General features: G+C 36.5%; 1 pseudogene; it reads left to right on the top strand.

The window, feature by feature from the left end:
- Positions 1 to 11,759, top strand: part of LOC122686684 — a 68,196-nt pseudogene extending 56,437 nt beyond the window's left edge.
- The last annotated feature ends 1,022 nt before the right edge of the window (positions 11,760 to 12,781 follow it).

Raw genomic sequence — 12,781 nt, 5'->3', positions numbered from 1 at the left:
GTGTCTTTGTCTGGTTTTGGTATCAGAGTAATGATTTCCTCATAGAATAGATTTGGCAGTGCTATATCTTCGTCAATTTTTTTTGGAATAGTTTGAGAAAAATAGATATTAGCTCTTATAAGTTCAGTAGAATTACTCTGTGACTTTTTGTATCTCTGGTATTGGATTTTATTTCTCCTCTTTAATTATTTATTTTGTTTATTTGTTTCCTCTCTTTTCTTCTTGGTATGCATAAAGGTTTGTTAATCTTGTTTATCTTTTCAAAAAAACAGTTATTTTTTCATTGATCTTTTCTACTGTTCTTTGACCTCTATTTTATTTATTTTTTCTTTGATCATTAATATAATCCTTCCTTCTGCTGACTTTGGGCATTGTTTGTTATTTTTCTGATTCCTTTATGATGTGGTAGATCAGGTTGCTTATTGAGATTTTTCTTGTTTCTTGAGGAAGGCCTGAGAACTTGCCTCTTAAGAACTGCTTTTGCTGCATCCCATAGATTTTGAAGTACTATATTTCCAATTTTATTTGTCTCAAGGTATTTTATGATTTCTTTTTTGATTTTTTTAATTGTCCCATTTGTTTGGGGGTAGCATGTTGTTTAGTCTCCATGTGTTTGTGCTTTTCCCATTTTTCTTCCTGCAGTTGATTTCTGGTTTCTTATTTCTGTTGTCAGAAAAAAAAAATGCTTGATATATTTTCTTTTATCCTCTTAAATATTTTTTTTAATTCCAAGACCTTATAAATTTTATTTTTTAATTAATTTATTTATTTTAATTGGAGGCTATTACAATATTGTAGTGGTGTTTGCCACATATTGACATGAATCAGCCATGGGTGTACATGTGTTCCCCATCCTGAACCTCCATCCCCATTCCATCCCTCTGGGTCATCCCAGTGTACCAGCCCTGAGATGCTTCAATGCTATTCTCCCATATCATCCCACCCTCGCCTTCTCCCACAGAGTCCAAAAGTCTGTTCTTTACATCTGTGTCTCATTTGTTGTCTCGCATATAGGGTCATCATTACCATCTTTCTAAATTCCATATGTATGTGTTAATATACTGTATTGGTGTTTTTCTTTCTGACTTACTTCACTCTGTATAATAGGCTCCAGTTTCATCCACCTCATTAGAACTGATTCAAATTCATTCTTTATAATAGCTGAGTAATATTCCATTATGTATATGTACCACAACTTTCTTATCCATTCATCTGCTGATGGACATCTGAGTTGCTTCCATGTCGTAGCTATTGTAAACAGTGCTGCAATAATCATTGGGGTATACATGTGTCTTTCAATTCTGGTTTCCTTGGTGTGTATGCCCAGCAGTGGGATTGCTGGGTCATATGGCGGTTCTATTTCCAGTTTTTTAAGGAATCTCCACACTGTTCTCCATAGTGGCTGTACTAGTTTGCATTCCCACCAACAGTGTAAGAGGGTTCCCTTTCCTCCACACCCTCTCCAGCACTTATTGTTTGCAGACTTTTTTGATAGCAGCCATTCTGACCGGCTTGAGATGGTGCCTCATTGTGATTTTAATTTGCATTTCTCTGATAATGAGTGATGTTGAGCATCTTTTCATGTGTTTGTTAGCCATCTGTATGTCTTCTTTGGAGAAATGTCTGTTTAATTCTTTTGATTGGGTCATTTATTTTTCTGGAGTTGAGCTGCATGAAAGTGAAAGTGAAATCACTCAGTCATGTCTGACTCTTTGCGACCCAATGGACTGTAGCCTACCAGGCTCCTCCGTCCATGGGATTTTCCAGGCAAGAGTACTGGAGTGGGTTGCCTTTTCCTTCTCAGTTGCTTGTATATTTTGAGATGTGTTTTGTGGCCTAGTCTGTGATCTATCCTGGAGAACATTCCATATGAGCTTGAAAAGAATGTGTATTCTGAACATCTAAGTTATTTGTTTTAGTTTCTGCTCTTAAAAATATTATTTATAAATATGTGGCCCTTAATACTTCTAAAAAGTGTATCCACATGCACAGAAGATTTATAGTTTTTGCCCATTTTTAGGAGCTTTACAGAACCTATGTAAACCTGTTGAGAAACCTGTTTTCCAGATTCAGAATCCATGTTATTAACATTAATTTAAAACAATGTCATTTCTAATAACAGTGCTATTTATACTCCAAGTCAAATGTAGCACCCTATGATACTTTAACCCTAGAGAGTTTCTTCTAGTTTAGCGATCATCCTTTATAAATACTATTTAGGGAAAATTAATAAGTAATATTTTCTACTATACTATTCAAAATATGCTTTCACAAGGACGTTTTATTTCACACCTATTTTTGAGTAAGGAAAATTTTTTTCTGATTTTTTTGCTTGTTTTTCTCTAACAAAAAAGAAAAGGAAATGATGGCTTTATGTAACTGCACTAACATGGATATCAGTAGAGGCTTAACTAAAATTTGGTCTTCTGACTCAGTCCTAAATTCTATTCACTTTACCAGTGGATCTCGGTGCTAATCTTTGACCAGCACCTGACTGTATGATTTTACATAACCACAGTATAGAGAGAAAAGCAAACAGAAGAGAAGTTTTATAAAGTAAAGGTACATGTTTTCAGAAGTGTCCTGTATTTTAACATGTTGCCTTTTGTGTATATAATAGCTTATTTTAATGACAAAATAAAATGTTGCCAACTTTAAACTTGAGCCTCAGTTTATTTTCTAATTTACAAAACTCTGAATTCTAAGGATTATCTTCTATTCTACAGATATCTAAGATTCATTCAGTTAACGTAAGCCTAACTGAGCTATTACTAAGTTTGCTTTTCTCTCTCCTCTTCACTAAAATAATATGTAAGCATTTGACTTAGCCTTACTATGCTTGTGATGTATACTTTCATGCGTAATATTTATCTAATAAGTCAAGAAATCCTATCAAAATCTGGAACATATTTAAATTGATGATCTCATTAATTTTCAGTCATCTTAAATTTTAAGTAATAAGGAACAATGATAGTTAAAATAATTATTGCTAATGAATACCATCTCAGATATTAATTTAATTTCCTGTTGCTCACTTAAAGGAGTTTTTAACCAAAAATATCCTACTATTTATAGATAATACTTCATTCATATAATCTGCAGAGAGTCAGATATTCTTATAGCCTTATTAGCTTATTAGCTAGTGTCAGTAAAATTAAATCACATTTTGATCTTTTTTTTTATTATTTTCAGTCATCTATTCAGAAAACATTCTCAATTAAGTACATAAAAATGTAGATTCTCCTTTGGAGAGCTATTTTAAAAGGTGATCAATAATTTTAGGATATTTTTCAAAACCTGATTTTTGAGGATTATTTTCAGAACTCCTGTTTATGTTAGAAAGGTGGCGCTGGTGGTAAAGAATCTGCCTGTCAATATAGAAGTAGTAAGAGATGCAGGTTTTATTCCTGGGTTGCAAAGATCCCCTGGGGGAGGAAATGGCACCTCACTGTATTATTCTTGCTGAGAGAATCCCATGAACAGAGGAACCTGGTGGTCTACAGTTCATGGGGTTTCAAAGAGTCAAACATGTCTGAACGTCTGAGCAGCATTCTTTTATTATACCTTTAAAAAATAAAAATATTCGCTATACTTTTATTAATAAATTTTGAATGTTGGTCACATGATTAAAAATATATATGACCAAAATGTATATGCAGTATGTTACTTCTTTTTCCTGGTACAGTTTCATTGGTCTGTTTTCCTGTTTATGTTTCAGCAACTTATGAACTATAGTAATCAAGATTGCTATATAGTAACATTCACTTACTCGTTCAATAAAAATACATAAATTTTTTTGTTATTTTTTAAAAATATCTTCAATCTAGTTAAATGCTGTAATCAGAATGGGCTAATATCTCTTTCTTAAAAAGTACAATTCTGCTTTACTCTGAACTAAAGAAAACTTTTTATTTTTTTCCTTATAGGAGAACTTAAACATATTCTTTTAATTTCAACAATATGAAGCTAATTTTGATATGAGAATTGATGAGCAAAATGCAAGTTAGAACTTACGTAATTTTGAATGTATAAGGTAAAAGCTCCCTACCAAACAAGGCAAAGCTTTCACTGAAAGCTTTTATTATTTCTAAATTAAATTTCAATAAAACTAGTTCTTATTGCTCTAGTAAAGATAGCTTAAATACCAGTTTCAGTCAATAAGTATAGTTGCTACTTCTGCATTTTATAGGACATAATATATGCTTGAATAGCTAGATTGTGATTATGCCACAAGAACCTTCCATATGTACTTTCCTTTTGGGAGTAAATACATAAACCAATATTCATTGTTACTTTATTACTCTAAGCAAAGTAATTTGGACTTGGAAAGGCCAGATCATGAGGCAAAGCAAGCTTTTAAGAGAGCTGCATGGTAGCTTTGTTCTTCAGCAGTAGCAGTGACTATCCAACGATTATCCCCTCTTATAATGTTTGAAGTTGGTTCATATAGAATGTGGACAATTAGTAGTAAGTGCTAATTTTGCCTCTTTCTCCCTGGCAAAGCCATAAGAGGTTAATCCAGCTCTCTGTTTACTCTAGAAATGGTGGCAGGTATAAAACACACAAATTTAATATCTAGTTTCATTTTAAATTCATGACTTAGATGGTTTTTAGTGCTGCCTGATATTTCTACTACATGCATGTAGTATTTAATAATTAATATTAAATAAAAATAATAGGGACATATGAATTAGTCTGTTCTCTCATTATCCCAAAATTCTGTTTCACATCTTCCCTCTTTTCAAACCCTCCATCCCTTCAATATCCTGCTCACTCTCAGCTAAAGAGTTTATTCATTGTTACACTAAAGTAGAAGTTCTCAGATGATAACTACATTCCACCAGTGAGAAAAGTAAATTGGCATTCTGGATTTTTTTTTTCTGAGGAGAAGGAATATATAATATGCAGCACAATACACTGGGCCCCATCATGCCCAATGTACCATAGTGGAGAATGTAGAGTCAAATCTCTCGCTCCCGTACGTGTACACCCAGACAGACACACACACACACACACACTCTTCCCAAACAGAAAAGAAGAGAAAACATGCCCCAGGCACTGGCTCAGAACAGTTATCAAAGCGTACTCCTGAGCACTCCCTGACACTACTTATCCTGGCAGTAAAATGAGGCCTCCACTTTCTGGTTCTCCTCCGTCCCTGTGTCTCTCCATAATTCAAGTGTTTCTTCATCATGTCTGTGACTCATTCTGAGGTGAGCACTGAGGAAAAAGAGGTTCCACAGAACACAGACTAGTATAGCTGGGGGTGGGTGGTATGTAGGATTTTTCAAAGAGCTGTATAGTCACATGTGTGAGTGTATGTATGGCTACCCAGGTTTCTGTTGTTAATGTAGTTAACACTTTTAAGTCCCTGTGAAGTTGCCTATTTCTTTACTTCTGCGAAGTTCCTTGGATGACTCATTATAACCAAGAAATTGTCTGGTTGTAATTTTCAAGCACTAGAAGATTCTTGTGTTTTACCTACTGTGTTCCATTTGTCTTCCCAAGCCTGAAATTGGTAGTTACCATGCAACCAAAGAAAAGTATAATTAAGAAGATGACATTTTTAATATGGTCATCATCAGTGCACTAATGTCAATACATGTCAGGGATTATCAGTGGAAGATGTTTTTAAAAAGTCTGGTGGAAAAGGGGGGGGCATTGAGGACAGAGGGGACATATACCTATGGCCGATTCATACTAATATATGGCAAAAAGCTTCACAATATTGGAAAGTAATTGGAGAATTCCAATTAAAATAACTAAATAAATTTTTAAAGAGTAATATGTAAGAATAAAGCTAACAATATTAATAAAACAAAAAATAAAGCAAAGGAAGTCTGGTAGATACAGCAGTGACACTCCTGCTAAGATTACCTGCCTGCAATAACTGCTTTAAGAATTTCCATTTGGGCTGCAGAGTAGCGACACTTGGCTTTTCCCCTTGTGCAGGGCTCTGAATTATGGCCCTCTCGGTGATGTCTGCACGGGCAGAGAGCACCCCCACTGTCGTAATGGCATTTCCTTTGATTCTTGCTTACAGCTATGATAACTTTGTCCTTAATTCATATTTTTCTTCATGAACTTTGCTAAAAACAGCAAGAAGGAGTCATCGCATGGAATATCCTAAACATTCCCTACCATTTTCTTTGGTTTTACCATCTCGGTAAGTGTGTAGTCTGTTCTCAAAAATACATCAAGTAATGGTTTGACCAAATGTCTATTTATTTTTCCTTTTTTTTTAGTTGGAGGATAATTGCTTTACAATACTGTGTTGGCTTCTGCCGTACAACATGAATCAGTCACAAGTATACATGTATCGCCTCCCTCTTGAACCTCCCTCCCACCCCCCACCATATCCTATCCTACCCCACTAGGTTGTCACAGAGAAACAAGGTGAGCTCCCTGTGGCACACAGCATATCCCATTTACTATCTGTTTTACATATGGTAATGTATATGTTTCTGTACTATTCTCTCAATCCACCCCATCCTCTCCTTCCCCACTGTGTCCACAAGTCTGTTCTCTATGTCTGTGTCTCCACTGCTGCCCTGAAAATAGGTCCATCAGTACCATCTTACTAGATTCCATATGCATGCCTTAATATACATTTGGCTTTCTCTTTCTCACCTACTGCACTCTGTTTAATAGGCTCTAGGTTCATCTACCTCATTAGGTCAAATGTGTATTAGTATTATTTTAATACCAACTCTATTTTGAACCATATGAAACTCATGCAATATCTCCTCATCACTTTTGTTCGGCCACATTTTAGGTTGTATTACAACCAACACTTCCAAATTATATCTATTTCAAGAAACATGTTTAGTAAATATTTTTAAAAGGTGTAAGCAAGTTAGAGACTTATTTTTCCTTTAGGTAAAATATATATGGAGTAAGACAGCGCATGTCTTCTTGTGGTGGCTTTATACTTATTAGAGACTGGTAATGAGTGTCTTTGTAGTAGGAAATGGCAACCCACTCCAGTACGCTTACCTGGAAAATTCCAAGGACAGGGAAGTCTAGCGGGCTACCTTCCATGGGATCTCAAAGAGCTGGACACAACTGATCATGCACGCAATGAGCATCTTCCATTTTCAGTACATCAGAGATACAGGCAGACCTCCTTTTACAGTACTTCACTTTATTGCACTTCACAGATGCTACATTTTTTTCACAAATTGAAGATTTGTGGCAACTCTGACTCTAGAAAGTCTAGTAGAGCCTTTTTTCCAAAGCATGTCCTCATTTCCTACCTCTTTGTGACATTTTGGTTATTCTTGCAGTATTTCAAAATTTTTCATCATTAGTATATTTGTTACAGTGATCTGTGATCAGTGACATTTGACACCACTATTTTAATTATTTTGGGGTGCCACAAACTGATCCTAAGATGGTGAATTTAGTAAATATTATGTGTGTTCTGACTGCTCCACTGAATGGCTGGTCCCTGGTCTCTTTCCCTCTCCTAGGACCTTCCTATGTCCTGAGAAACAACAATGTTGAACTTAGACCAATTACTAACCCTCTAATGACCTGTAACTGTTCAAGTGAAGGGAACATATTAAATCAAAAGTTAGAAATGATTAAGCTTAGCTAGGAAGGCATGTCAGAAGCCAGGACAGGACAAAAACTGACTTGCACCAAACAGCCCAACTGTGAATGAAAAGGCAAAGTTCTTGAAGGAAATTAAAGGTGCTATTCCAGTGAACACATGAATTGTTGGATATTATAGAGCCTTGTAACTGATTCAGACTTTTAGTGGTTGGATAGAAGATCCAACCATCCACAACATTCCCTTAAGCCAAAGCCTAATCCAGAACAAAGTAACTCTATCCAGTTCTGTAAAGGCTGGGAGAGGGGAGAAAGCTGCAGAAGAAGAGTTTGAATGAGCTAGCAGAGGTTGGCTCATGAGATTTGAGGGAAAATGCTATCTCCATATCACAGAAGTACAGATTTACAATGAAGACAAAGCAGCCTGGCATTGGAAGAAGATGCCATCTAGAAGTTTCATAGCTAAAGAGGAGGAGTCAATGATAGCTTCAAAATTTGAAAAGACAGGCTTACTCTCCTGTTAGGGACTAGTGCAGCTGGTGACTTGTAAGTTGAAGCCAAAGCTTATTTACCATTCCCAAAATCCCAGGGTCTTTAAGAATTATGCTAAGTGTACTCTGTCTATGGTCTGTAAATGGAGCAATGAAGCCTGGATAACAAATAGCACATCTGTCCAGAACATGGCTTACTGAATATTTTAAGGCCACTCTTGATACCCATTAATGCCACTGTTGATACCCATTAACACCACTGTTGATATCCATTGCTCAGAAAAATATTCCTTTCAAAACATTACTGCTCATCAACATTGCACCTGGTCACCCAAGAGTCTGACTGAGATGTATAAGATTAATATTGTTTTCATGCCTGCTAACACAACATCTGTTCTGCAACCCATGAATCAAGGAGTAATTTCAAATTTCAAGTCATCTTTTCTAAGAAATACATTTCCTAAGGCTATAACTGCCACAGATAATGATTTCTCTGGTGGATCTGGGAAAAAGTAAATTGAAAATTTTCTGGAAAGGATTCAACATTCTAGATGCCATGAAGAACATTTGTGATTCATGGGAAGAGGTCAAAATATCAACCTTAACAGGAGTTCGGAAGAAGCTGATTCCAGCTTTCATGGATTATTTTGTGGAGCCCAAGATTTCAGTGGAGGAAGTAATTGCAGATGTGGTGAAAATTGCGAAAACTAGAATTAGAAGTGGAGCCTAAAAATGTGACTGAAATGCTCCAGTCTCATGGTAAAACTTTCACGAATGAGGAGTTTCTTCTTATAAATGAGCAAAGAAAGCAGTTTCTTGAGATGGAATCTACCCAGGTGAAGATGCTGTGAAGATCATTGAAATGACAACCAGCAATTTAAAATATTGCTTGGACTTAGTTGACAAAGCATCAATGAGTTTGAATAGAATTTCCAATGTTGAAGGTTCTACTGTGGCTAAAATGCTATCAAACAGCAGCATTGCATATTGCATAGAAATTGTTCATAAAAGAAATTAATCAATCAGTGTGGCAAAATTCATTGTTGCCTTATTTTAAGAAATTGAATCAGTATCTTCCACAATGCTCAGTCAGCACTCATCAATATCAAGAGAGTACCCTCCACCAACAAAGAGATACAACTCAGTGAAGGCTCAGTTGATGGTTAGCATTATTTTAGCTAAAAATAAAAAAAAAATAATTTTTTCCATTAAGGTATGCACTTTGTTTTTTAGACATAATGCTATTATTATACGTTTGAATAGTATTGTACACTAGTACACTACAGAATAGTATAAACATAACTTTTGTATGGACTGGGGAAAATTTTTGTGTGACTCACTTTATTGTGATGTATGCTTTATTGTGGTGGTCTGGGACCAAAGCCACATTATCTCCAAGGTATGCCTATAGGAGATTCCTGATGGAGTTTCTTCCTCATTGTAGAGAAGAAGACAGAAAAGGGGTCAGGGAGAAATTGCTTATTTCATTGATCACAGAGAGTGAATCACACTTATTCTCACTGGCCGAAGCTATTACAAGGGTGGCTATGGCATTTCAACTGGAAATATTGTACAACTTCTGTAATACAAGGGTTATTCAATAATAAAGGGAGGTTGGGTATAGAAGAGACTGAATACTTCCATCATCACATCTGCATGTGTACTGCACATTTCACTTCATCTCCACTACTTTGGGTGAAAATTTAGGATCTTTATAAAGATTGAAAAGTATGTTAGAAGTGTATCTGATGCACAATCTTCCCATTGTCTATTATATACTCATTCACAGTTGGTTCTTAGGACATCACTTGTGTGACTTGCCCTCTTTTGGATCATCAAGATTTGCCTCTATACTTAATTATTTACATCAGCCTATAAACCTGTAACCCTTATGAAAAAATGTGTGTTTTAAAACTTTTGTTATATAACCATCCTCTGCCATCTAATGCCAGTATCTCTCTTAAGGCCAAGCTGTCCAATGAGGTGGGTGTTACCTTTTGAATTACATAAATAAAATACAGTGAGAATTCAATTTCTCAGTTGCACTGGACACATTCATTCAAGTGTTCAATAATCGCATATGGCTAGTGACTAACATATTGGGCTGTACTGATTATATACTACCATCTTAGTACAATATATATTGGATAGCCCTGTATAATGAAAATATACAAACTTCTTAGCACCAGAAGATAATAAAACAGTAACTATCAAAACTTGAGAGATGCAACAAGTTTTTAATATGAAGGAAAATGTGTAGCTTTAAGTGCATACTTTAGAAAAGCACTTCAGCTCTAATGAGCTTAGAAAAACACAAAAACTCTAGTGATTATAAGGAAAATAAATGAATCAAATGGAAAACAGGCACATGAAAAGGATTAGCAAAGCCAAAAGTTGGTTCTTTGAAATTAGTAATAAAATCCATTAAGCACTATTAAGGCTTATCCAGGAAAAACAAGTGTCTCCTACAAAATAAATGTTAAGAATAAAAATAGGAATCCTAAATATACGGAGGAGAGAGCGAATGTTGCTGAAGTGAAGGTCCACATGATGTTGGCTCTGTCTCGGTAGTGAGTGATGTCAAAAAAGCAAAATGACACTCTGTAAGAAATCTTTAAGAAAGTGAATAATGCTTTGAAATGCATTAGTCAGTCAGTCAGTTCAGTCGCTCTGTCGTGTCCGAATCTTTGTGACCCCACGAATCGCAGCACACCAGGCCTCCCTGTCCATCACCAACCCCTGGAGTTCACTCAAACCCATGCCCATCGAGTCGGTGATGCCATCCAGGCATCTCATCCTCTGCCGTCCCCTTCTCCTCCTGCCCCCAATCCCTCCCAGCATCAGGGTCTTTTCCAATGAGTCAGCTCTTCACATGAGGTGGCCAAAGTACTGGAGTTTCAGCTTCAGCATCAGTCCTTCCAATGAACACCAAGGACTGATTTCCTTTAGGATGGACTGGTTGGATCTCCTTGCAGTCCAAGGGACTCTCAAGAGTCTTCTCCAACACCACAATTCAAAAACACCAATTCTTCGGCACTCAGCTTTCTTCACAGTCCAACTCTCACATCCATACATGACTACTGGAAAAACCATAGCCTTGACCAGACGGACCTTTGTTGGCAAAGTAATGTCTCTGCTTTTTAATATGCTGTCTAGATTGGTCATAACTTTCCTTCCAAGGAGTAAGCGTCTTTTAATTTCATGGCTGCAGTCACCATCTGCAGGGATTTTGGAGCCCCAAAAAATAAAGTCTGACAAAGGGAAACAAAAATAATTGTTATCAGTTTGAGAAAATCACCTGTGATCTTTGACACCAGAAGAATGGACTTTTTTTTTAAGACAAGTTCAGACTTAGCAGGCAGAAGTCCATCAGAACATGCCCAAACCAAGGGAAGAATATTTGTTTAACCATTCATTCCACCAAAGACTTTTTTGGAATCTGCTCTGCATTCAGGTCACAGTTCCTGTGTCACCACTTTGGCAATGAACAGTTCTCTGCTCTGCGTTAATGGTGCTTGTGCAGGGGTCAGTGCCTGACTCTTCAAGCACTCTGTGAGTTCTTAGGAGGTGTTCAGTGTCAAAGTTCTGGATGGAAGTACCCAGGGAATCCCTGCCAAGAGCTCAAGCCACTGTCGCCAGCAAGGGGCTGAGGAGAGAGATCTAACCTCCTTGCCTCCCACTAAGACTCAAAAAAAAGAGTTTCTCCCCAAGTAGGACATATGTGTGGCAGTTGAAAGGTAGTCCAACACACAATGGTACATCTTATTATTGTAACTGTTTTTCAAATTAGAGTTTAAACTTTCATATAGCAGAACCTAAGTATATCTCACTGATCTCAGTAAATACATGTTGACCCATAGTTTTAAGTTTGACAGATTTGTTTTTCAGATTTATTGCTTTTTATGTGGTAGATAGAGTTTCACAAGGTAACAAATTATGAGAACTTCATTTTGGTAACAGACTTAAGTACAGTCGTTAAAATGGTGATTAAATAATTGTGAGAGGAAACTAGAATAACTTGTCAAGCTAGATAGATCATCTCTATTGAAATAAGTACCCTGCAGAGTGGAGACTCAAACTAAGAGCATTGTGGCCTTGCTTTAAGGTTCTGTTAAATGCGGCCTTGGATGTGGAGGACATCTGAACTGTAATTGTTTATATTCCATGGCCTGGATGCGTGTCACTTCATCTTTTGATTAGACCTTTCAACTGACTGTTGCTAACTATTAGTGAAATCAGGGTCATGTGTATGCACGCTTGTGGATTTTAAGATTTTAGAGCTTATTCCATAGTGTAAGGTAATGTCTTTGAGGGCAGTCATCACATGTTCTTATCACAGGAAAATGCAATTTTAAAAATTGAATTCTATGTAGCACTTAATTTTCTTATGAATCAGTATCTACTTATTGACATTTAAATTCATTCTACAAATACGCATTGGTGATAATGTCAGTGAATGAATCTGTCCTAAACCCCTGTCCTGATAGAGCAGATGCCAGAGTTTGCAGTATATCTGAGAGGTGTTTGCATATCCAGTGAGATTTCAATATGCTTCTGAAACAATCTCTTGATAAAATAAGAAAGTGTTGTTGTTCAGTTGCTCAGCTGTGTCCAACTCTTTGCGACCCCATGGACTGCAGCATACCAGGCTTCCCCATCTATCACCATCCCCAGAGCTTGCTCAAAGTCATGTCCATTGAGTCAGTGATGCCATCCAACTATCTCATCCTCTGTCA

The sequence above is a fragment of the Cervus elaphus genome, chromosome 30, assembly GCF_910594005.1.
Source record: "Cervus elaphus chromosome 30, mCerEla1.1, whole genome shotgun sequence".
Classification (NCBI taxonomy): Eukaryota; Metazoa; Chordata; class Mammalia; order Artiodactyla; family Cervidae; genus Cervus; species Cervus elaphus.
The sequence above is the reverse complement of the archived record's forward strand: the minus strand, read 5'-3'. Positions and strand labels throughout refer to the sequence as shown.